The sequence below is a fragment of the Oryctolagus cuniculus genome, chromosome 11 (assembly GCF_051225735.1).
Source record: "Oryctolagus cuniculus isolate XC-2025 breed Fujian yellow rabbit chromosome 11, ASM5122573v1, whole genome shotgun sequence".
Classification (NCBI taxonomy): domain Eukaryota; kingdom Metazoa; phylum Chordata; class Mammalia; order Lagomorpha; family Leporidae; genus Oryctolagus; species Oryctolagus cuniculus.
Genome location: NC_142877.1, coordinates 112289564 through 112317012, shown reverse-complemented (window position 1 = coordinate 112317012; position 27449 = coordinate 112289564).

Sequence of the window (27449 nt, the reverse complement as noted above, 5' to 3'; positions counted from 1 at the left end):
GTCTCATTCACAGAGATCCTTCATGTGGCTAATTTTATTGTCACAGTGTCTTGGTTTTCCATGCCTGAAATGTTCTCATGGGCATTTCAGCCAGACCAGAATGCCTTAAGGGCTGATTCTGAGGCCAGAGTGCTATTTGGAGTGGTGGTCATTCTATGATACTGCTGCATGGACTGCTTCCAGTGTTGGAACATTTCCTCCTTTGTAATTCTATGATTATTACCAGACACTTGATCCTATTTATATGATCACTTTAAAACTTAATCCTACCTTTTCCAATGTAATGGCCTTTCTTTCTCCTCCCTATTGTTTTTGCTAAAACTTGCAGCACTATATTGAATGAAAGTGGACATCCTTGTCTTATTACGGATCTGCAGGGAAATGCTTTCAACTTTTCTCCATTCAGTATGACATTGGCTGTTGGTTTGTGATATATAGCCTTTAGATTTTTAAGGAATTTTCCTGCTATACCTAATATGTGGAAGGTTTCTTTTTTTAAGCTTGGATGAGGGGTTGATTTTATAAAATGCTTTCTCTGCATCTATTGAGAATGCCATATGGTTTTTGTTCTTCATTCTATTGATGTGATTTATGATATTTATTGATTTGTGAATGTTGAACCACCTTACACTGTGAGACAAATCCCATTTGATCATGATGTATGTTTCTTTTTATTTGGTTTTGGATTTGATTTGCTATAATTTTGAGAATTTTTGCATTTGTTTCATTAAAGATATAGGTCTGTAGTTTTCATGTCATGTCTTTAGTTTAGATATCAAAGTAATTATGGCCTCCAGAAAAAAAAGTTTGGCAGAATTTCACCCTGTTAAATATTTCAGAGTGGTTTGAAGAGTATTGTATTTACTGTCTCTTTGAATGTTTTGTAGAATTCAGTAGTGAAGCCATCAGGTCCTGGACTTTGACTTGATGAAAGACTTTGGATTACTGCTTCAATCTCCTTGCTTGTTGTGGATCTTTTTAGATTGTCTATATCTTCTTGATTTAATTTTGATAGGTTATATGAACCCAGGAATTTATCCATTTCTTTGAGGTTGTCAAGAAACTACTATGAAGAACTATATGCTAGTAAACTTATGATCCTTTGTATTTCAGTGGTGTTGGTTGTAATGTCTCCTTTTTCATCTTTAACTTTATTTGAGTTTTTTCCTCTTTTTTTCTTTGTTAGTCTGGCTAGAGTTTAATCTATTTTTTCTTCTAACCCCCCCCAACTTTTTGTTTTGTATTTTTTTGTTTCAATTTCATTTATTTCTGCTCTGATCCCTATTATTTCTTGCCCACTGCTTATCTGGGGTTTGGTTTGTTCTTGATTTTCTAAGCCTTCAAGCTGCATCATTAGATCTTTAATTTGAAACATTTTTCTTTTTAATGTAATCATTTAGTGCTATAAACTCTTGATACTGCTTTTGCCGTATCCCACAGGTTTTCAAATATGTTTTCATTTGTTTCAAGAAAGTTTTTTTATTTCCTTTATAATTTCTTCAATGACCCACTGATCATTCAGTAGTATGATGTTTAACTTCCAAGTATTTATGAGTGTTCTATTGTTCTTCTTGTTGAATTCTAGTTTTATTTTTTATGGTCTGGAGAGATACATGGTATGACTTCAATCTTTTTAATTTTGCTGAGACTTGATTTGTGGTGTAATATGTGGTCTATCCCAGAAAATGTTCCATGTGCTGATGAGAAGAAGGTGCATTCTGTAGCTGTTGGGTGAGATTTCCTGTAAATATTTGTTAGTTCGATTTACTCAATAGTATGTGTCAACTCTTGTGTATCTTTATTAATTTTCTATCTGGATGATCTGTCCGTTGAAGAGACTGGGGTGTTGAAGTCATCCACTATTGCTGAATTGGCGTCGATCTCTCATTTTAGGTCTAATAGTATTTGCTGTATGTGTTGGGTGCATATCTTTTTTTTTTTTGACAGGCAGAGTGGACAGTGAGAGAGAGAGAGAGAGAGAGACAGAGAGAAAGGTCTTCCTTTGCCATTGGTTCACCCTGCAATGGCTGTTGCGGCTGGCGCGCTGCGGCCGGTGCACTGCGCTGATCCGATGGCAGGTGCTTCTCCTGGTCTCCCATGGGGTGCAGGGCCCAAGCACTTGGGCCATCCTCCACTGCACTCCCTGGCCACAGCAGAGAGCTGGCCTGGAAGAGGGGCAACCGGGACAGAATCCAGCGCCCTGACCGGGACTAGAACCCAGTGTGCTGGCGCCGCAAGGCGGAGGATTAGCCTAGTGAGCCGCAGCGCAGGCCGGGTGCATATCTTTTTATGATTGTTATGTCTTCTTGATGAATTGAACCTTTTACCAAAATCTAATGTCATTCTTTATCTTTTTTTTTACAGTTTTTGATTTAAAGGCTGTTTTATTTGATATCAGGAGATCTAAGACTGCTCACTTTTGGTTTCTATCCCTTCACTTCCAGTCAGTTTGTATTTTGTGCAGTGGGTTTATTGTAGACAGCAGATAGTGGGGTCCAGGTTTTTTTTATCCATTCAGCCAACCTAAGTCCTTTCTTTTAAGACCTTAAATAATATCATCTCACTCTCTTCTGGACTGTAGGGTTTCCACTGAGGCGTCTGATATTAATCTAACTGGTTTTCCTTTATATGTAACTTGATGCTTTTATTCTCATTAGGATTCTCTCCTTTAGCTTTTGACAATTTGACAATATGTCTTGGAGAAGACTTTTTTTGTCTGAGTCTGCTTGGGCTTCTTTGAGCTTCTTGTATCTGTATGTTCATATCTCTTATAAGACCTGGGAAATTTTCAACTATTTCATATAGCAGATTATCAACACCTTTTTCCTTTTCTTCTCCTTCAGGAATAACTATGATACAAATATTTGGTCATTTGATGGTATTCCATATTTTGTGTAGACTTTCTTCATTATTTTTAATTTTTTTTGATTGTGTTATTACAGAATTCTTGTCCTTGAGGTCAGAGATTCTTTATTCTACTTGGTCTATTCTACTGTTAAAGCTCTTAATCCTACTTTTGTTTTACTGATTGAAGATATTGATTTCCTCATTTCTTGAGCCATTCTGGATTCTCTTGCATCTCACTGAGTTTCCTTAGAATCATTTGTTTGAATTCTATAATCTGTCATTTCAGTTCAGGATCTATTCTGGAGCTTTTGTCTTTTCACTACAGTAACATAAATATTCAGAGAAGTCATGTAGGATATAGTAGAAGCTCAATAAATATTTGTTGAATGAATAAATGACTAGATAAATAAAAGTTACTGTTTCTGAAAAACTATGTGAATGAAAAGGCAGTGTGTTGACTTTTCCTTTCATTTGATCACTCAAGAAACAGGTGATAAGCCCTAATTTAATAGACACAGAGTTCTTTTGAGACAGAGCAGTTCTAACATGTTCTAAGCATGGTGGATTTTACTTGACTTTTTGGCTTAATGTAACATTAAGGATAGTTTGTGTATGCCACCTTAGTTACATCATGTAAAAACTGACACAGGTGAGTGAGGTCAGGATGAAGTTATAGAATTTGGAATCAAGTCTTCTGAATTCTGGGCTAAGTTCCAAATCTATCCAGCTCTTTAGAGTTGTTGGAGCCTCACCTTCCCTTCCCTGCCTCACATACTTCATGGGGTGATTGGAAGCTCAACACAAGTTAGTAATGTAATGGTCCTTAGCCAGCTCTAATTTGCCATACAAACCTGGCTATCCTTTTATGGCGATACCTTCCGAGAAACTAAGTTCAAGAACCTGATATTTTTGGGCTTTCAGGGTTATCTTCCTCTGCATATTTCATTTGCCAGTCTTTGGTGGACAGGATCATTAATATTCATATTCACACTTCATGAGTTATGCACCTGAACCAAGACATTTTTATTCTATCTTTCCTGTATTATATACCACCTCAAAGGCTCAATGAGCTTCAGTGACTAAGAACGACTCTATTGAGAATGAAGACAAGATGCATCCGCAGACTAGGTACCATCTACCACTAACAGAAAAGTGAGGTTTAGGAAGATGCTTATACACATGTTAAGCTCCAACTGTTGATTTCATTCATCACAAAAGCCCCTTGGCATTATTCATTGACTATTGATTCAGCACCTAAGTTTGGAAATCCCTGTGGAGGAAGCCTGATTACACACTTGGTGAATTGCTTAATGAAAAGGAGGTATGTTGAAGATGTTACTGTAAAGCTATCGGAGGAAGAATATATAGTTGCTAAATAATGATGCTACCACAACTGTCCCTGAATAGTCAACAAGTGCCAAGGAAGACAAAGAGAAGCTGCCTGTGGTAGATAGAATAATCCCCCCCCCCACATCTATAATCTAGTACTACAAATATGTTCATATATTGCCTTACATAGCAAGGCATGATTAATACTGCAGATAGAATTAAGGTTGCTGATCCACTGACTTTGAGATGTGTCAGTTATTCTGAGTGATCAAAGTGGGTCCAACGAGTTCTGACATGGTAAAGAGAAGGGCAGAAAAGAGAGATTACCAGCACTGTGATGTAGGAAAGATTTGAGCAGCTTTTGCTCACTGTGAAGATGGAGGATGGGATAAAGAGCAAAGGGTTGCAGGTAATACCATAAGATAAAAAAATTGTGCTGTTTTAAACCATTAAATTTGTAGTATTTGTTACAGGAGTAATAGGAAACTAATACAGTACCAAAGTTCTCAAGGTCATCTAGAAGTTTCATATCAGAGATTCTGAATCATTGTTCTGAATGCCAGATCTATCTGTAAGTTCAAAGACCAAAGCCATCATCCAGACATTGAAACCAGTGAGCAGAAAGATTGAAGGTTTCTCTCTGAACATCCCCTTATGCATTCTGAGAGGGTTGGACATGGGTCTCTATGGTTCTTTTTCTTTTATAAAGATTTATTTATTTAATTGAAAGGCAGAGTTATGGGGGCAGGAAGAGATCTTCCAATAGCTGGTTCACTCCCCAAATCACCAAAATAAACAGTGCTGGGCCAGGATGAAGCTAGAAGCTTCTTCCTGATCTCCCCTGTGGGTGCAGGAGACCAAGGACTTGACCATCCTCTGCTTCTTTCCCTGGTGCATTAGCAGGGAGCTAGATCTGAAGCAGAGCAGCCAGGAGTTAAACTGGCATGTGTATGGGATGGTATGGCATCACTGCGAATGGCGGCTTAACCCACTGCACCACAGTCTTGGCCCCCATTTTTCTACTTCTATTTGTTTAATTATTTAACTAGTGGCAGGTTAAGCTTGTGGTTATAAAGAAAAATTGAAAGTATGTCATTGTAAAAATTAAAAGAAAAACAAGGAGAAGGGAGAATGGAAACAAGGGAGGGAGGGAAGGCGCATTACTGTGGATATATCAGAAGTGACGCAGCCAGGACTCAAACCAGCGCTTATATGGGATGCTGGTGCTCTAGGCCCTGGCTTAACCTGTTGTGCCACAGCACCAGCCCTGGTCTCTAGGGTTCTTATGGATCTGAAGCCTCCAGTGTTGACAATTGTCCTAACAGGACTGGATCCACTCATGCCACTGTGGGGGACTGGGAAGACTGCTTTTAGAGACAATGCACAAAACATGAACCATTTAGGAATGTAGCTTAATGTAGGATTCATTGCTACAAAAAATAATCTTCCCCAAAGCCTAGCAGTATAAAGCTACAGACATTTGCTATTTCCCAGTTCCTGTGTGCAAGGACTCTGGGCATAGGTTAGCTGTGCCTCTGGCTCAGGGTCTCTCTCAAGGCTGCGGTCAAGACGTCTGCCAAGGCAGCAGTCACATCAAGACTTGACTTGGGGAGTATCTGCTTCCAAGCTCACTCATGAGGCTGTTGGGGGCCTTAGGTCGTCCATGGTCACTGGCTGGAGATTTGTGGAAAGGCTACATGTAATGAAACCAATCAGCTCAAAACAGGCAGCTGGAGTCCCTCGGAGTAAGCAAGCCACAGTCTTTATGGGATCCAAAATCTGAAGTGACATCCAATCCATCTTCTGTATTCTGTTCATTAGAAGAGAATTACTAAGTCCAGCTCACACTCGGTGGGAGGAGATGACACCAAGACATGAATATTAAAAGGTGTGGCTCATTGGGGGTATCACAGAGGCCACACAGCTCAGCTGCCATCTGTAATATGTAGAATGATGAATTGGTGATTATCTCCAACTGTTAGAAAAGATAATGAGTTTGATTCTCCGATTAGGGAAAAAAATCATATTTTAGTCTGGATGGATGGATCAAAAGTTAGAAGACTGATCTATAAATCCCTTGTGGATCTACCCCCTTCACCCCTGCCTGGGACTGCTGAAAATGAGGGATAGGAGCATGGCCATGGCACTCTCCCTAAAGCTACCGTCATTCCACAGCTAGATGAGTCTAATAGCTCCTTAATGGCCTATTGCCTTTTAATCTTGCTCCTTTTCAACTCATTTTCTATAAAGTAGCAAGAATATCTTTAAAATAAATTACACTACTCCTCTGCTTAAGGTGTTTTAGTGATTCTCCTGCACTTAAGATAAAGCCTGAAATTCCTGCCAGTCTACAAAAGCAGCATGATCTAGTAGATGCCCAACTCTTTAGTCTTGGCTCATGATCTGAATGTCCCACCATAACCACCATAGCCTTCATTTAGAGTCATGAGCCTGTCAGATTAGTTCTTGCCTCAGGGCCTTCACACATGCTATTTCTTCTGCATGATGCATAATTCTTAGAACGCTGCCTGTTTAACTTCTATTTAGTGCAAATGCCATATCATCAAGTGATGTAATTTGCTATTCCAGTGGCGGTTCCTTTGTTCAAAGTTTATCTCCTTCATTGACCTTAAGTTTCAGAGGGGACAAACCACATCTTGTGTGCTCACCAATACAAAACAGCATCTTTAAAAAGTGTCTAGGACACAGGAACTTGGCAAATAGTTATTGAGTGAATAAAATAAACCTAATAATATCAAAACCCTAGATTAGACCTTCCTAGTGGTCTTAGAACAATATACGCAAAGAAAGAACAGGCAAGGAATTTACATTAGAATTGAACTAATAGCAACTTAGAATAACACGTAACACACAGCCACATGTAGCACATTAAAAAAAACTTCATTCACGCCGATTATAACCTTGAATCAAACCTAAAGCCTATCATGCCTACTTCTTCTCACTGTCAATTGACAAAGTATGTTGGCTGTAATGTTGAGAGCCAAACTTGCTTACACTCACCACAGCCATTGCTCTATCTGGTACAGTACTTACTGGCTAAGTTGTCCTTAGAGGAAAAAAAAAGAGAAAAGGGAAAGAAACAGGTGGGACTATACCATCATTGACTTGTAGAAGGAAGAAATAGAAAGAGTATGTGTTTCCTCCAATAAAAACCCATAGCTATATCCACACCCAAAACAGTGGCAGGACAGTTCCCATAAGGAAATGCCCCAAACCGTCCTGAGGTTACATAGGTTGAGATGCCAAGGAAAGAGGCCCTAAACACCAGGGTTATTGGTCCAGAGGATTTGTTAGGGAGATTTGCAGAGTTCTGCAGCTTGTTCTTGTAACAGATGGCAAAAGAAAAAGGTACATCCACAGTGAGATCACACTATGATGTTTATATGAGGGTTTCAGGAACTTTGGCTCAAGGCTGGGCCAGTCTATTTAGGTGTTTTAGGAAGCAGCCTAAATGTCTTTAACAGTCCCTGGGAGTCCTCAGGACCCCAGCTAGGGTTCAAGTCAGCTGGGGTAATCTCAAAGCTCGTTGGGTCAGAGTGGTTAAGTTACTCTGAGATTTCTTGTTAGGACACAGGCAGATGGGAACTGGGGTGCCCTAGAATAGGCATCTCATGCCTTGAAGTCCTTGAAAATTTCACCCACAGGGACCATGGTCTACATAAGATAATCTGGAATGAGGCTACCCAGATGGAACTCCTTCCCACGCCTACTTGGTGGTAGAATGCATTGACTGATTCTGCTACGTATTTGTGGAGGATCAAAAACAAATGGATTGCAGCTTTAACTCTGTTTCCTGAAGACCAGCAAAGGCAGCTATTGCGCTAGGGTGGTCCCAACATGTGTGGAAAATGGAGGCACTACCCCGAGCATTTTATTCTTTTTCCTCAGGTTGCATTTTTATGTTTGAAATGTGGTTTTATGTTTAATATCTTCTCTGATCCTTTGAGCACCTTAGCAACATTGATTTGGATAGGACTATAATCCTATTTGAAAGAGGAAGCAATGGGCTTAGGTCTATTTGGCATATTTGAACATGTTGCCTGGTTTTGAAATAACTCAATATTAAATTTAAATTGTGATTTTGAAAGTAAAAATACTTAAAAATTGAGAGTTTTAGGTAGAAAGATAAAAATTAGCCTCTGTGTGTGAGAAGGGTTGAAGGATACAAACACCTGTGGAAAGGAATAAGGCAACTTAGGAAGCACACCTTGGAAGCACCCCAATATTTTACACACAGAGTCCTGCTCATTCCCCCAGTTATTTTATAGGTGGGCCCAGCCTCCATCCAGGAAAAGTCCCTCAGGAGATTCCTCTCTGCCCATGCCAAGCAGGCTACCCAGTCTGATAACACTGGGTAACAAAAGCTTGGGAGGAATTTTACCCATTTCATACCCAGAGGGGCCCTTTGACCACAAGAACAGGGGTGGGGCAGCGGGAGAGCAATGGCAGCAATGAGTGGACCCCATACCTATTTAAACCCCAGTCTGAATGTAGGCTGGGCACTCTCAGATTCACCTAGGGAGGAGCCCATCCATTCTGACAGATGCACTACCTCAATAAGCCTTACTAACTTGCCTGTCTGTACTCACTGTATCATATCTGAAACTCTTTCAGGAAAACAAGAATTCCCCCTATTCCAGTCACATCTGCTAACAATAATCTAGCTTTTTATTTAATTCATCACATATTTGTGAAAATGATGAGTTGGGGTGTGAAAGATAAGTGTTTTCCACAAATATCCTTTTCCATTCTTTCTTCTTCCCTCCCTCCCATTGCTTTCTATTTCCTTCCTAACTCCATGATTTGGAGCAGAAAGGGTAGCCACCTGTATCAGCAGTGGAGGGAGCTGGAGTTACCTAGAGTCCCAGGTCAAGTGCAGCAGAGTGGGGGCGGCCACATGTTATGCTGCCCTGATCAGAGTAACCTGAGCCAGGACAGAGGAATGAGATGAGATTGTCCATGTCAGGAGAGAGTCCTCCCAAGTCAGCTAAGGAAGGTGCCCGTGAAGACAGGCATCGTCAGAGCCTGGGGTATGCTCAGGGTGGTGACTAGGCAGGCTGTGATGATAGTGGTATTGCCAGCATGGACAGCTCGAGTCTGAGCAGGATCAAGAGCATGGCTCCATGATGTGCAATCCATGGGGGTTGTCAAGGTCTGGGGGAGGGAGGGATAATCAACTTACAGTGGGAGGTCAGAGCATGAAGAAGTTAGCAGGGAGCCTGTCAGGGATACCCATGGTCAGGCAGCATCTTCAGGGATGTCAGATACCTAACAGAGTGAAGGGGGTATCCACACAGTGTGGGGGGCCCACATGGGGTGTTAGAATGCAAACGGAGGGAGCCATCTGGTCTGGGGGAGTGGTGTGAGTGAAAGCAGGAGATGGCTTATACACAGAGGGGTTGATCAATTTAGAAAGGAGTGGGAGCCTGTTGGTGAAGATAAATAGAAATATGGGAAGGCAGTAGAGTGAAAACCATAGTGCTGGATTGCAATCCATGGTGTTAATATAGACAGACATCTATAAATGTAAATGTGTGAATATACAGATACACATTCCCTTGTCTGTCCACGACGATGTGAGAGCAGTGACATCTCTAGAGCAGTAAACATAACTCTCTCCTGGTTTCTTAATGACCTTGTCCATGACCAGAAGCCAGAGGTCCTTGAGAAATGGATGATTTGGGGGCAGAAAGAGTGCAAGCTGAGCCTGGCGCACTTTGCGATAGACAGAAACAATGGGGGACGTGGCAAAGGTTGAGTGGAACCACTTTGAATGGAACCTCACTGGTCCAATTAGGGACAAAATAAATCATTATCAAAATAAATCATGATGATGTGTAAATAATTATAACACACGGAATAAAACAAGAAAACACCAATTCCTACCAACAGGAATAAGTTAGAAGTTTGATGACAGACAATGACATATTTGCACCATGTCAAAGTACATTGCCATAAAATACTTATTAGTGACAAGGAAAAGAGATGCTTTAGAGGGGAGAGCCTGACAGACACCACTTTAATCAGGAGATCAAAGTAAACAAATGGAATCATTCAGCATCTGACAGGAGGCAAAGACAAGAACACAGCTTTACTTCTGCAATATTTATGCCAGAAATGCAAAACCTGAATCTAATCATAAGGAATATAAGATAAAATCAAATTGAGAGACATTCTACAAAATAAATAACCTGTATTCTTCACAAGTGACAACATGATGGAAGTTAAAGATGGAGAAATGTTCTAGACTAAGAGAGATAAAGATGACATAAAACTAGGTATAATGCATGATTTATAATTGAGTCCTTTAGCTGTAAGGGAAATTACAGGGACAATGGAGGAACTTAAATGTGTCTATGGAGTACATGGTTATGATGTATCACTGTTAACTTTCTCACTTGAGGATTTGTTGTAATTATGTAGGAAAATGTCATTGTAAGAAATGCACACTGAAGTATTCTGGGGCGATAGGGCATCAGATTGGCAACTTTTAATAGTTAAGGAAAATTTTTTCTGTTCTGTGTTTTCTATTTATTTGTAAGTTTGAGATTGTTTCAAAATTCTTAAAAGGGCAATTGACTGGACAATGTTGAATGGATTAAAAAGAATACCAAAAGTCTGGTTTTTGGCTGGAATTAATCTGATAGCACTGCTGAGTTTCTCCCTGTTAATCAGAAACCCTCATTAGCAGTCATGGACAGCTTTGGTGCATGTTAATGACCGGATTGAGGAGGGAAGGGAATAAATTAAGCATTATTAACCTGGCTGGATAGTCTACATTTTCCAATCGATGGAATTTAGGAGAGATGACCACAAAGAAAGCCCTAGTGCTAATAACGGCTAGCAGTGGCTGAGGGTCTTCTGTGTTCTGGGCACTACTCTGTGTTTTTCTTTACTGACTCAGCTTAATATTTTCCACAACCCTGTAAGGTTTTATTAATACCCACATTTTATGGACAAGGATACATAGCTGGTAACAGAGCCAGTATTAAACTCCAGGAAATTTGGTTCCTAGGTTCATTTTTACTGTGATACTGGTTAATACTTACTATTTACCACAGCCATGGCACAGTACTAAGTATCTCTAATGCTTATACAAGCCCTATGAATTGGGGCTTCTAAATGAGAAAGTTAGTGAGGGAGGAATCAGGAATTCAAACCTGAGTCTGTTTGACCCAAAACCTGTATTCTAATCAACTCTACAACACTATCTATCTACTGATGGAAAAGTCAAGAAGTTTATACTTGGCCTTCCACCATTCCTCGCAGCATTTAGTTATCAGACTCTGCACTATATAATTTTTTAAAAATAAACATGAGATCTGATCTTTGCCCAGCTCTGTCAAGGGCTGCCATGTTTAAATGATGCCATCCTGGAGTGGTTGGCCAGTTTGTCAATATATTTTTGAGTAACTTTTCCGAGCAGAAAACTGACTTTGAAGGTCTCCCTCGCAGCTGTGATCACACACTGCTCCTGTAATCCATCTTTTAAAAGGCCAAGCTGATTAAAACCTTCTAACAGGCAGCCAACTTGTCTCCTGAATCTTCATCTAATAAGCTCAGAAGCAGCTGCACTTTGCAGATTGGTGCCGTCAGTTCTGAAATATAATGCCTAGGAAAGCAAGCCTTGATCCACAGCTGTAAATAAGGGAAACTGGGTGTCAAAGGGAGCTCTTCTCATTATCTCAGCATTTCAACAGGAGCCCCAAAGGCCTAGAAGAGCATCAGAAGTGAGAGGTACCCAATATGAGGCCAGATGCCCCAAGAAGAGGATGCAGCAAAACTGATTATGTCAGCAAAATCACTTGCCTCCAGCCCGAATCAACATATCTTGGTAAAGGAGTTACTTGTGGAGAGCTGCTGGGGTCCGATAGGGTCTCCCTTCACCTGTCCCCTCAAAGTCTGTGGGAGAGGCTTACCTTTTGACGTTGATTTAGATGAGAGAAGTTAATGAGACCATACAGAGAGAACTTGATCTGTGTTCCTGAGGGCTGAGGAAGCGCTAGGACTAACGTGAGAGGTTGTGATTCAACTGTGAGTTGAGTTCTACTGGTGAAAGCTGTTCTTTGCTTGCTGGTGGGGCAGAGGTGTATATTTTCTTGGACTAGATATCATCCCCAACTAAGACAGCATGTCTGCAGCACCCCGGAAGGAGTCTCTGCATGATGCCAGGAGACGTACAACCATAGGATGGACCACCAGAAGCCCCATGATTGGGGCCAGTATTGTGGCTCGGGAGGTTAAAACACTGTTTGTGATGCTGGCATCCTATATCAAGTGCTGGGTTCAAGACCCAATTGCTCTGCTTCTGACCCAGCTTCCTGCCAATGCAGGAAAGCAGTGGATGGATGGCCCACGTGTTTGGGTCCCTGCATTGATTTGGGAGACTTGAATGGAGTTTCTGGCTTTGGCCTGGGCCAGCCCTGGCTGCTGTGGACATTCAGGTAGTGAACCAGAAGATGGAAGATCTCCCTTAGTCTCTCTGTTACTCTGCCTTTCAAATAAATAAGTAAATCTTTTATATTAAAAAAATGATTCCCCAAAGCTTATGAGGAAACATGGGATATCTCCCAGCAAATGTATTGATTTCAGCAAGGGAATTGCCAAGGGAAACACACAAAAGTGGTCCAAGAAAATAAAAAAAGGAGCTTTAACTTCTCCCAAAGCCTAAATCCCAATACCAGCTTCCAGTAGCACCAGTCACATAAAACTATGCCTTTCTCTCCATCTGGATAAACCCTAAAGGTTTAAGCAGCACATCACCAGCAGGGCAAGTGATCAAGAGAGGAATAACCCAACTTGACTCTCACTGGGATTAAACATGACAATAGGTCTGATCTGATTTCATCATCATTTAAAAAATCATCTATTATTTTTCACTTTATGTTTCTGTGTGGGAGCAAACTGTTGAAATCTTTACTTAATGTATACTAAGCTGATCTTCCGTATATTAAGATAATCGAAAATGAATCTTGATGTGAATGGAAGGGGAGAGGGAGTGGGAAAGGGGAGGGTTGCGGGTGGGAGGGACGGTATGGGGGGAAGCCATTGTAATCCATATTCTGTACTTTGGAAATTTATATTCATTAAATAAAAGTTAAAAAAAGAGGAATAAGAAAACAGTCACCTCTTTGTCCCTTTTGGGGGCCAGCTTCTAAGCTGAGGTGGGGAATATGAGTTTAAAATTGAGTTATGTTTGGACCATGTGAAAATGTCATTTACGTAGGTGAAATTCTGGCAGTCTTTTGTGGTTCAACCTAAAACATTAGATTAAACTGGATAGCTTCTGAGATGAAATTAGTTTTGAGAATGAGAGGAACCTGAACATCTATGATACTTGTAGGAGATCTCCAGGGCCAAAGTCAGAACTCACTCACAAGGTAAGCTTGGAGACCCATGGGGGAAACAGCTTAGCAGTATTATAATTTACCCTCCTAACCCCGCCTCCAGCAAGTCCGCACATTCCATGCAATGTGACATGCTTGATATATTTTCATCCCAAAGAGATGAACTTATAACATATTCAGGAACTGAAATTTTTGCCAAACAGTAATTTTTAATAAATAGTTTCATTCAATAAATACTGCTTAAGGTATTAACACAATTTTAGGCTCCAAGAATACTCCCCAAGGTGAACAAGACAGGCAGTATTTGTATCACAAAGGAGCCTGTATTTTATTTGGAAATGTTTAATTTTTAATTTAATTTTTTACCATCTTATACTTTATTTTTTCATGTTAATGTGATATTAATACAAAGATAACAGATTCAATATAGTTCATAAACCTCTATAACTATATTCCTTCCCTTCCTTCCTTTTTCTTAGTTTTTGATATAAAATATTTTAAATTTATATTACAGAAAAGGACTTAAAGAGTTAAATAAATCAAAAGTAAGAAAACCCAAGTTAACTGGGAATATAGGCAAAGACTATAAAAATGTTCTCTTATGGGGTTGAGGGTCATTTATAAAAATATAAATAAATGAACACACAAGGTCATTCCAAGGTGTAATAAATGCCACCAAGAATACACACATTATGCCTGGACTCTGGGATCTGGCCATGATAGAAACCTGTCTAGGATGAGATCTGAGAACTGAGATGAAAGAAGATGGACTTAATAGTCATTCAATGAACAAAAAGACAGATTATTGAGCTAAGGAGAATAGCAAAGGCACCAGGAAGACATGATGGTGCCATTCAAGCCCTTCCCCTGGGATGTGACCTCCTGGAAGACTGAGCCATGTCACCTTGCCCAATCTCCAGTTTGGTGCAGTGTAGGTGAACAATTGGGGCATCTTGAATGAACCTCATTTTTTCTGTTTGGGGAGCCCTTTCCTAATCTTCAAGGTCATTCTTTTGTAAACTGTTTTTTTAGATTTAACAATTTTTCACATTCACTTCATATACAAATTCTATTTGCATACACACACATAAGAAGGGCTATTAATATCACATAATGTGATTTTCATGACAAGAAGGGTTGGTATTACATAGATGGGAAAGTGCAGTGAAGACAACATTAATAACTGTATGCCAAGTAATGTGATATCTATACATTTTTAAATACTTTAAATATATTAACTTCCACATATGAAAGAAAACATGTGGAATTTGTCTTTCTCTGTCTGGCTTATTTTACTTCACATAATGATCACCAGTTCTAGCCATTTTGTTGTAATTTTGTGGCTGAGTAATATTCCATCATGTATATATACCATATTTTCTTTATCCAGTCATTGGTAGATGGGCAAGTTGATTCCATGTTTTTGCTGTTGTGGACTGGGCTGCTATAAACATGACAATGCACCCAACTCTTTCATATGCTGACTTCATTTCCTTTGGACATATTTTAAGGAGAGGGATTAGCTGAGTCTTATGTTAGTTTTTTTTTTTTTTTTTTTGAGGAATCTCCAAACTGTTTTCCAGAATGGTTGTACTAATTTGCATTCCCACCAGTCACTGTAATTAGGGTTCTATTTCCCCTACAACCTTGCCAGCATTTACTAATTTTTGATTTTTGGGTTATAGCTATTGTAATGAAAGTGGGATAACACCCATTGTGTTTTTTATTTGCAATTCCCTGGTGGCTAGTAATTCTGAGCATTTTTTCATGCATCTGTTGGCCATTTGTAGCTCTTTTGAAAAATATTCACACCCTTTGCCCATTTCTTAGCTGGGTTTCTTATTTTGACTTACTGGAGCTCCATTTATATTCTGTAATTAATCCTTTATCAGACGCATAGCTTTTCAAATATTTTCTCATATTCTGTTGGTTGTCTCTTTACTTTGTTAATTGTTTCCTTTTCTGTGAAGAAGTTTCTTTTTTAATTTTTTTATTTTATTATTTTAAGATGTATTTATTTGAAAGTCAGAGCTACACAGTTACACAGAGAGAGAAGGAGAGGCAGAAAGAGAGGTCTTCCATCTGCTGGTTCACTCCCCAACTGGCCGCAATGGCTGGAGCTGTGCTGATCTGAAGCCAGGAGCTTCTTCCGGGTCTCTCACTCAGGTGCAGGGGCCCAAGCACTTGGGTCATCTTCTGCTTTCCCAGGCCATAGCAGGGAGCTGGATTGGAAGTGGAGCAGCCGGGTCTCAAACTGGCGCCCTTATGGGATGCCGGCACTTCAGGCCAGGGCGTTAACCCACTGCGCCACAGTGCTGGCCGCATGTGAAGAAGTTTCTTAGCTTGATATGATATGTCTTGTCTATTTTTGCTTTTATTGCCTGTGATTTGGGGATCTTATCCAAAAAGTCATTGCTGATGCCAATGTCTTATAGTGTTTCCCTGTTTTCCTCTGGTATTTTGATTTCTTCAGGTCTTACAACTATATCATTGTCCATTTTGAGCTGATTTTTTTGTGTGGGCTGCAAAGTAGGGGTCTTGCTTCAAAGTTCTGTGCGTAGTCAAGTACATTCTAACTTTTGAACAAGCTTCACTGTTGGACAGAAAGTTTGGCTAGTGAGAAGGTGCGTACATTAGAGACAGCCCAACTTCTTACTCAAAGCCCAGGTATTTCTGGCCATGAGCAAGAGTGTGACCTTTAAGTAGAAAGGAAAATGGCACAAAAAGGAGATGGAGAAAGATGAGGGGGCATTTCAGGAGAGAAGGAACTCAGCTGGTCAACCATAACTTTCCACCCTCTACATTAAGATGCATCTTCTTATTCCACTACTCAGTGCAATATTTAAGGTAGGTGCTTCCCTATTTATCTTACAAAGAAACTGAGACTCATAAATGGTAAATTCTTGCCCAATATCACACAGCAAAAGAGTGGCAAAAGCAGAGTTAGAAACAAGATCGATGGACTCTAAGTCTGGTGCCCTTTTTGCTATATTGCATTCCTCTAAGCATAAAGGAAAATGTGCTCATGAGAAATTAGACACATGGAGTCCATTCCATATATATACCCATTATTTTCAACCACTAAACTCTCCTTCAAAAATCACATTATGGAGGCTGGCATTATGGTGTAATGTGTAAAGCCATCCCCTGAGACACTGTCATCCCATATGGATCAGGCTTCTCCCCTTCTAATCCATCTCCCTACTAATGGCCTAGGAAAGGCAGTGGAAGATGTGTTTGGGCCCCTGCCATCCACGTGGGAGACCTGGACAAAGCTCCTGGTTTTGGCTTGAGCCAGTGCTGGCTATTGTGGCCATCTAGAGAGTGAACCAGCAGATGGAAGATCTGTCTCTCTGTAACTCTGACTTTCAAAATAAATACATGAATCTTTAAACACACACACACACACACACACACGCACACACATTATGGTCCTACTGTGTCACTTGGGCTTCTCTGGAAAGTAGTTGGCATTAGAAGCCTAAGACATTTATTAGGGTAAATACAAATAAAGGATAAAAGGGAGAGAGAGAGAAAGAGTGGATGGGGGGGTGGCTCAGGCCACATGCAGGTCTAATGGTTGCAAAAGCAGAGAGAAAAGGCAGAAGGATTGAGTAAGAAGAACCTCATGTTATCTGAGGCTCTGAGAAGGTCTCGACAAGTCTGGTGGGACTCAGAGTAAAGAGGACCTATTGGAAGGGGCCCTATTGGAAGAGGCCCTTGATGGGCAGTAAGAGCCTGATGTTGGATCCCCCTGCACTCCATCCATGACTTGGAACAGCCCAGGGAGAGTGTGGCCTCTACAGAAATGCTATAGGGAACCCTAAGGTTGTGCCAGCTGAGAGCTGCCAGCCACCTTCACTCCTCTCTTGAAGGGCATCTGGGTGGGACCCTCCTATGGCCACGATACCTACTTCACACACTGGGAAGCCCAAGGAAATTTGATATCTCGCCCAAAGCCATTCAATAATTGAGAGAGTTGTTGTTGCTAACCAAGTCTATCTGAAATCAAGAGCTCTCCACCACAACGCCAGGATGCAGAACGAGCAACATGGAGGAGAAGGCACAGCACCTCTGAGGTTCTGCTGGTTCCTGCACGTTTTCACCACTCCCATGATTTTAGTCCTCACAGCCCTCCATGCCCCGTCTTTCAGCCTTGCCTGTCTCTTGCCTCAAGCCATCAAGACTTTCACAGACACATGAGCATCCCAAGCTGTTTCCTGTCTCCATGGCTTCACACATGCTGTTTCCCATCTGGAAAATCCTCTGTGTTCTTGTCTTCCATTAGCATTTCTGACTGTTTTTATTACCCATTTACATGTCTGCCTTCCCCACTTGACCACATGACTTAGTTCAGTAGCCCGTGTGTGATTCATCGTTGTTTCTCCATGACCAGATGCATAGCAAGGGCTCAGAGTGCTTCTGGAATAAATGACTGAGCAAATACATGAATCAGTGGTGACTGCCTTTCCTAAGAATCATTTCTGAGCTTTTGGCCTTCCTCCTTCTCCTCCCAATCTGTGCAGCCAGATGAAGACGAGAGATTTATCTGAGTAGTTCCATTAGGTCATTAAAACAGGCATTTCTAGTGTTTACCAATACCGAGTTCCTCTCTGCTTTGCAACACACGCAGCGATGACTTTCTCTGCCCCTTCTATGTTAGAACTAGGCCACAGAGCTTACTTTGAATAATGAAATAGAGACCACAGGGGTGCACTTATCTCATGGTGGAAGGCTTCCATCCCCAGGCTGCTCTTCTTCTACCAGAAAGCCAGGGAGAAAGAAGCACAGGCCACCACGAAGTTGCCATAGATGGAGTTGGCTGGAGTGGGAGCCCCTGAAGGAGAGCTGCCCACCCTTACAACAGACGCGTGTGAGTGGTAGGCACGCTGTTGCTAGGTAGACAAGGAACGTTTGAAATTTGTTGCTGCGCTGGACTAACAGGCACCCCATCTCATAGACAGTGGCAACTGGTAAACGAGCCGTACTTGGTACACCTTTCCGTGTGTGAGACAAGGGCTCGCTCAAATGCAGATTCCCAGGTCCCATCCACAGAGATTTGAGATGCGCTAGGCCTGGGTTAAGGATTTTATCAAGCATCTGGTGGCCAGATAGACGTGCAAACGTATTTGGGAATCACTGTATTGCAGGCTATTAAGTATAAAGTTCTTTCCTAGGAAAGGTGAAAGAGGTCTCTTTATATGCATAAGAAATGTTTAAAAAGGAGAGGTGACGGAACTTGCTGAAGGATTCCCATCAGTACTGGCTGAATCTGATGGACACCGTGGTGTTTACAGGGCTCCTCATTCCATCATGTGACTGTGTCCAGGCTCCACTACTTATCATCTGTTTGGCCTTTGACAAGCCATTCTACCTCTCTGAGTCTGCTTCCTGGACAATAAAAGAGAGAATAAAACCTTCTCTGTCAAGGAGAATTTGAAGGGTCCTGGATTTTTAAGGCATTCAACACAGGATGCTTACCTACGATGAGCTGCATTTTGGAAAATCACACTCTCATGCCCCCAGTCACACAATGAGTTTATAGAGGAGGGCATTGCATGCAGAATTGTGTCTGCCTCCCCAGCTGCCTGTCTAGGTAACTGAGCCAAGTGCAGAACCCGGGTGGGGTCAGGGAGTGCAAGAGGCCAGCTCTGCTCTGCGGGGCACTGGTGCAAGGCTGGCCGCCTGCCTGGCGCACTGCTTCCCAGGTATCTGTACTAAGTGAGAGCCTGTAGCCAGGCAGCAGGAGTGCAATCTCTCTGCAATTACAAAACTAATGCCTTTTAAATGGAGTTGCTTCTCAAGCTGGCAAAAGCCGGATCACCTCCAGGTTGTAACACAAGATGGAGAGAGAGGAAGATGGAGATTTGAAGCCTAGTCCAAGAGCATTTGTTTTAATCCATCTTCTTTCCTACCCATCCTGTGGTCAATGTCTTCTCTAAACAGGGAGTTAGCAGTTCCACAGGCCCGTGTTAGCATGGAGTTAGCAGTGCCACAGTTGCAGACCATGGGGATTTGAGTTAGTTTCGCTATTCTCTCCACATCCAGCCAGGGCCTTCTGTCTGGGTTCAGTGGCCAACCAGTTACTCGACACCCACAGATGAGGCTGTGGGTTCAGGGTTGGGCTGGGATTTGTGGGAAGGCCAACTTGTGGTGTGATGCTGCCAAGAGAGTTCGGCCTGGAACTTAGGTCACTGAGTTCTGATTTGAGCTCTGCCAATCACTAGCTGTGTGGTCTTAGACCAGACACTTCTCTGTGCTCTTCGTCTATAATTTAGGATAGAGGCTTGGGGGTGCTTGGATCAGACCCCAATAGTAGACAACACTTACTGTGCTCCCCGTGTGCTGTGCATCGTCCTGAAGCCCTCACCTTATTAACTTAATTCTGACATTAAATCTATTTCATCATTCCCATTTTAGAGATGAGTAAACTGAATAATAGGGCATTTAAATCACTTTTTATCAAAAGCTACACATTTGATAAGAACAAGAGCTCACGTCCCACTCCACCTTTGGATTCTAGGACAACGGTTTTCACTTAATATGTCAAAAATAAGTATAGGGAAGGTGCCTTCTACAGTGTTGGGACTTAGCAAATTTTAATTCAGGTTACCTAATGTGCTCATAAACATTGCCCCATTGGGGGCTCTAAACTCTTCCTACCCTCATTAGGATACAGTTCTAGTGAAAAGCTGGACCTCCTGTCCTCAGGTTCTTTCCTTAGTAGACAGACCTGTGATGCTGAGCACAACACCCTGGAACAGACTGTGGGAGTCCTGACTGGGGAGGGAGAATGGTCTGGGGAAGCTTAAAGTCAGAGCTGAGGTTAGTTCCAGTCCCTGAAGGTTAGGCAGGTCTTGAGTAAGTAGGGGAAGAGGAGGTAGACATTTCTAATGAGAGATATGCATAGCAAAAGCTGGGAGGTTAGAGTGTGTGTAGCATCTAGGACAGGGGGCATGGCTGGGGAACCGTCCTGGTCTTGTAACCACCCATTCTTTTGGTAATCTATGTTATCCTCCAAAGCTCAACTCCAGTATCTCCTTTTCACGACCACCCTTGGTCAATATAGATTTGCCTGCCCTCATCTCTGTGTATACCTTGCCTCTTCCTCTGGACTGTGGGCTCAGAAAGAAGGCCCTGTGCCCTTCCTGTCTCTACATTCCTGGCAAGAATATCTAGTGCTTGCCAGGCTCTGTGACAATGAATTCATACAAGGGAGATGATTTACACGAAATAATTCCAGGGCCTAGGGAGCCCAGACTGGCCATCGGTAGAGTTTGGGTTTTATGTGGATGTAGACAAGATTTGAGCAAAGGAGAAACCACACACAATTTGCGCTTTATGAAACCTACATTAAGGGCCCAATACTTAGGATAAGCCAAAGGCCTTCACGTAATTAATAGGGATTTAAGGAAGAAGAGAGGCAGATGATTAACATTCTGGAAACTTTAGGAGGCTAATGAGGGGCTGTTGAGAATGACGAGGATGATGGTCCTGATGATGTTGGTAGTGATGGCTCAATTTTGTCTTTTGGGTGCTATTCCTCCAAGAACCTTTCCCCCTAAGCTAGACACACTTTTTAGTTATTTCTCCTTAACATAGCCTTCTGTCACCTTTCACTTCACATTCAAGTTCTAGGGCAATGCCTTTCACATAACAAGTTTAAAAATTAGGACAGGCTGGCACTGTGGCTCAATTGGCTAATCCTCCACCTTGCGGCGCCGGCACACTGGGTTCTAGTCCCGGTTGGGGCGCCAGATTCTGTCCCGGTTGCCCCTCTTCCAGGCCAGCTCTCTGCTGTGGCCAGGGAGTGCAGTGGAGGATGGCCCAAGTGCTTGGGTCCTGCACCTGCACGGGAGACCAGGAGAAGCACCTGGCTCCTGCCTTTGGATCAGCGCAGTGCGCTGGCCGCAGCGCGCCAGCCGTGGCGGCCATTGGAGGGTGAACCAACAGCAAAGGAAGACCTTTCTCTCTCTCTCTCTCTCTCACTGTCCACTCTGTCAAAAAAAAAAAATAGGACAGGGAATTTACCTTCTACAGTGGCAACACTTAGTAAATCTTTGGTCAAATGATTTAATGGAAAATTTCTGAGAAAATATGTTTCTTCAAATTACCCAGCCTGTTCCAGCATCTTAACACCCTGGAAATGTAATAATTCTTTATAACTAATTAACCACCCTCCAGCTACATCAGAGATGCAGTAGTAAAAAGAAAAATGGAACCAAAACCTAGAAGCCCAGAAGTGCTCAGAATATTTTTTTCCAAAAGGTGGAAAAAGATAGAAACCAAGATATATTAGAATGAATGGTTTTGAGGTCAAACAATGAGAAGGGTTCCCAGGGCTGCTCTTGTTCCAGAGCTGGGGAAGAGGATTAGCAGGCACTCTGAGCTCTTATCAACAAAACTAGAAAGACATGAAAAAGAATAATTTTTCAGAAAGAAGTTGAGCCTCTGTAGGTGGAGAAACAAGGAAATTAATTTGCAGGGACATTTAAACCTTCAGAGTACAAATGTCCAGATCTTAAGAAGTATCTTGAGGACCTGTGGGTTAAAGCCCCAACTCTGAGAACACACGAGTGCACCCACAGTCACAGCACACACAGCTCAGAACAGCAAAGCCACCTGCGCTCCCACTCACATGTTCTACAGTGCTGTCCTACAGGCTTCTCATTGGAGAGATCACTTAAGGAGACAGAGTTGCATTGTCCCTTAACTCCACCTGTGCCTTGTTTGGTAATTTTGGCTCCTGAGACCCAGCTGTTGAGACAGGCATCCCTCATTAGGAATACACAATAAGGCTTCAGGATGCAGGAACCTGGAGAGGTAGCTCCTGATAATATACACCCCAGTGACTCAAGGGAAGTTGCTAAAAGCAAATAGCATTTACTCAGCCATAGGCACATCCCTTCTCTCTCTACCATTTATCAGCACTGGCCACATACCTTTTGGACTTTTACCACACATTCACAGTCATTCATTCTCATTCTCATTCTCATTCTCATTCTCATTCTCATTCTCATTCTCTCTCTCACACACACACACACACATATACACACACACACAATGCAATCAGACATAAAGCCTATCACCTCTACCCAGCCTCACCTCAACCCTTTATTAAACCCACAAGTGATCAGGGTAAATTTCCCACCACCATCTTACATATACTCACAGGCACAAACACCCACTGTCAGTCACATCACCTCCTTTTTTTTTAACTTTTATTTAGTAAATATAAATTTCCAAAGTAAGTTTATGGATTACAATGGCTTCCCCCACCCATAACTTCCCTCCCACTCCCACTTGCACCCCTCCCATCTCCCACTCACATCAAGATTCATTTTCAATTATCTTTATATACAGAAGATCGATTTTGTATGTATTAAGTAAAGATTTCATCAGTTTGCACCCACACAGAAACACAAAGTGTAAAATACTGTTTCAGTACTAGTTATACCATTACTTCACGTTGGACAACACATTAAGGACAGATCCCACATGAGGAGTAAGTACACAGTGACTTCTGTTGTTGACTTAACAATTTGACACTCTTGTTTATGGCATCAGTAATCTCCCTAGGCTCTAGTCATGAGTTGCCAAGGCTATGGAAGCCTTTTGAGTTCACCAACTTATATCTTATTTAGACAAGGAGTCCTAGTCAAAGTGGAAGTTCTCTCCTCCCTTCAGAGAAAGGTACCTCCTTCTTTGATGGCCCATTCTTTCCACTGGGATCTCACTTGCAGAGATCTTTCATTTAGGTTTTGTGGTTTTTGTTTTGTTTTGTTTTGCCAGAGTGTTTTGGCTTTCCATGCCTAAAATACTCTCATGGGCTCTTCAGCCATATCCAAATGCCTTAAGGGCTGATTCTGAGGCCAGAGTGCTGTTTAGGACATCCGCCCTTCTATGAGTCTGCTGTGTATCCCGCTTCCCATGTTGGATCGTTCTCTCCCTTTTTGATTCTATCAGTTAGTATTCGCAGACACTAGTCTTGTTTGTGTGATCCCTTTGACTCTTAGACCTATCATTGTGATCAATTGTGAACTGAAATTGATCACTTGGACTAGAGTCACATCACCTTCTACATCCATTTTATTATTCCTATGCCATGAACTATTCCAAAAACTGAAGGTGCAGCAGTAAATAGAATAAGTATGGGGTATACTCTCATGACTTTTGCATGTTAGTGGGCAGATAGTAATTAAGTAAACAATTATATAATAAGGTAGACTTAAAGAGTAGTAAGTGTGAAGAATAATTTTAGAAAGGATAATGGGCACTGGGTTCTAGTCCCGGTTGCTCCTCTTCCAGTCCAGCTCTCTGCTGTGGCCCAGAGGGCAGTGGAGGATGGCCCAAGTGCTTGGGCCCTGCACCCGCATGGGAGACCAGGAGGAAGCACCTGGCTCCTGGCTTCGGATTGGCATAGTTCTGGCTCTAGTGGCCATTTGGGGAGTGAACCAATGGAAGGAAGACCTTTCTCTCTGTCTCTCTCTCTCACTGTCTCTCTCTCTCACTGTCTAACTCTATCAAATAATTTTTTTTAAAAAAAGGATAATGTCTGAGAGAGAGAGAGAGAGAGAGAGAGAGAGGGAATTACTGAGTAAGATCCACAGGCTCACACACCTACCACTCATGCATTACATCCTGACCCCTGTACCACCAATAGTCCCATATATGAACCCTACATGCACACAGATACACTTGCTGCTACCACTGCATGTCATCATAGCTACCCAACCACAGTCCATTCACTGCTACAAATAGTGACATAACAACTCCTTCAGGACCATGCTCTGCTACCACCCACCCAGTCACCTGCCCATATACCACACCCCAGAGTCACAGCTACACACACATGTCCTCCATAGCACACCCACCCATCACACATGTGATACACATATAATTACTACAACCACACTTTAACTTTACCAACATGCAGTATAACTGCATATGTACCGCACATCTGTGTTGCATGCTCTGGTACTCACAGCTCCAACACACCCTGCCTACCCAAAGACACACATGTATCTCACATGTACCCTCAGTTTGCTTCTCAGGGGCCTGCAGATGGTCTTTTTCATAATTGGAACATAGTAATTGTATAAATTTATACTGTGAGGCCTCGGCGCATGTGTACCTTGGGTAGTGATCAAATTAGGGTCATTAGTATATCCACCACTTCAAATATTCATCACACAATTTGTAGTGAAACATTCAAAATCTCTTCTCCCTACTTTGAAATACACATTATTCGTTAACTGTAGTTACTGTGCTGTGCAAAAGATGGCCAGAACTTATTTTCCCATCTACCTACTACTTTGTCCCTATTAGCTAACCTCTACAGTCCTCTCTCCCTCTCCTGGTGAGTAACATTTTACTCTCTATTTCTATGAGTTTGGTCTTGTTTACCTACTTTAAGAAAACCACAATAACTGTTGTTCCCTCTCCTCCAGCCACAAGGATTGGAGTTCTCTGAAGAAAAGGCAGAGGGGAGTAGGCATTGGGTTTAGCAGTTAAAACACCCGTTAAGTTGTTCCTATTGAAGTGCTTGGCTTTGATACCCAAATCCAGCTTCTGATTCCAGATTCCTCCTGATGCAGACCTTGAGAGGCAGTAGTGAGGGCTCAAGCAATTGAGTTCCTGCCATTCACATGGAAGTCCCTGGCTGAGACTCTCCCTCTTGGCTTCCACCCCAGCTGGGGCTATTGTGAGCATTTGGGGAGTGAACAGAGGATGAGATGTCTGTCTGTCTGTCTCTCTCACTCATTCACTCACTCACACACATAAATGTTTAAAAAGAGAATAATCAGATCCTACTCTAGTGTCAGGTTAGATGAAACTCATAAACAACAATAGATGAAAAATTATTTGGCTGAAACCAAATGGGATGAACCCCATATGGGATGCTGGCACTGCAGACAGCAGCTTAACCCACAATGCCACAGTGCCGGCCCCTATTACTATTATTTTGCTATTGAGTTGTAGGAATTCCTTACATGTGTTGGATATGAACCTTTTGTTAGATGTGGTTCACAGATATTTTGTCCTGCTCTATAAATTCATTGGCATTCCCTATAACAATCTCAATGGCATGTTTTTAAAGAAAATAAAATCAAAACCTTTGAAACCTAGGTTAGGAACTTCTGTGCCATTTCCCCTGAAGTCAAGGCCACGAGGAATTTTCCTCTTCTTTTTCCTCACCTCTCCTTACTCAGCCTCTTATCTGCCACCAGTCATTCACCGTTGGAAGCCAGTCTACTCCAAACAGACATCTATTAGAGCCAACAATGTGGAAAGGTGGTTAACTCTGCAATGGGTGAGATAGGGACTCTTCCGTCCATCAAGGCTGTGAAAGGAGGGCTCAAAGCTAAGCAGCAGAGGTCATTACCAGTTTGTGGCTTAACACAACACCAAGTTATTATTTCACAGATCTGTAGTTCAGGCATCCTCAAATGCTGTGCCCAAGTTCTTTGCGTAGGATCTCAAAGGCTGAAATTGATGCATCAGCCAAGCTGAATTCTCATCTAGAGGCTCTAAGGAAGATAATTATCCCAAGCTCATTGTGGCTTGGAATAGAATTCCTTGCAAGCTGTAGGACTGAGGTCCCCATTTCCATGTGGGCTGTTGACAAAGGTGCTGCTCTCGGCTCCTGGAAGTCCCCCACACTCAATATCTCATGGGACCCTGCATCTGTCTCCATCAAATCCCTCTTACACGCCAGGTCTCTAACGTCTAGACCCAGATTTAAAGAGCTCCTGGAATTCAGTCAGGCCCACCAACATAATGTCTCTACCTTAAGTTCAACGGCTTTGTGACCTTGATTAACATCTGCAAAGTCTCTTCCCAGTAGCGCTTAGATTAGTATTGGATTGAGAAGGTGTGGATTGAGAATGGAGACTTGGGGACATCTCAGAATCCTGCCTGTCACACCTTGGCTGTTGATATCTCCACTGCTGGGAAATTGGTATCCAGCCTGACAAATAGCTCACTCCTTCAGAGCTGCTCTTAGCCCTTGCTCAGGCAAATATCTTCATTTCCATTTTCATTTTTGTTCCTGGCTTCATTCTATTCTTAACTAATCACTGGGCTGAGGCCTCAGAGTGCTCACTCCTTTATATCCCATCTTCAAATATTTGGCAGTGATGAACACATCCCTCTCAGTCATCATTTAGCTTCCTCTCACACAGCTGCTCTTTGATTTTTCCCTCATAAGAAACTCCTGACAGCCTTCCTTCTTCCAGCCTGGCCCATGTATCTAAGAACCATGAAATGTCTGCCCCCAAATTGTCCTTAAAAACCAACAAGTTCAAGTCTCTCATTTTGCTGTTAGGGAAGCCCAGTTTACCAGACTTACTGCCCAGGGTCACACAGCAAAACGTCCACAGCACTTTAGAACGACAGCATCACTAACTAGTTCCCCTCCAGCTACTTTCTTAGGACACATCATTCTTTCCATCAGAGAGACAAGAACAGCCAGTGACGGGAAAAAAGGGGGGAAACTAGTATTTACTGAGCTCACAGCATGTGCTAGTCAGAGGGATGCGCATTCAGCACACCACATCTAAAATTCCCAGAATAACCCGTGGATCAACTAGCTTTTCAATGGGGATGATTTTGGCCCCCAGAAGACATTTAGAAATATGTAGAGATGTCTTTAGTTGTTACAATTAGGAGGATGTAACTGACCTGTAGTACATAGAGGCCAGGGACACCCCTTCAAAATCCTACAATGCACAGGACAACTTCTCCCAGACCCTGCCACAACATACACACACAACAAAGATGACCTGGCCCCAGATGCTGAGGTAGAGAACCCTGCTTTGAGTTACAGGCAATGCCCCACTGTTTGCACATCCTCATGACTCTCAGGTGGTGCCAATTTAGGCATAATTGAGTCATACTCACTGT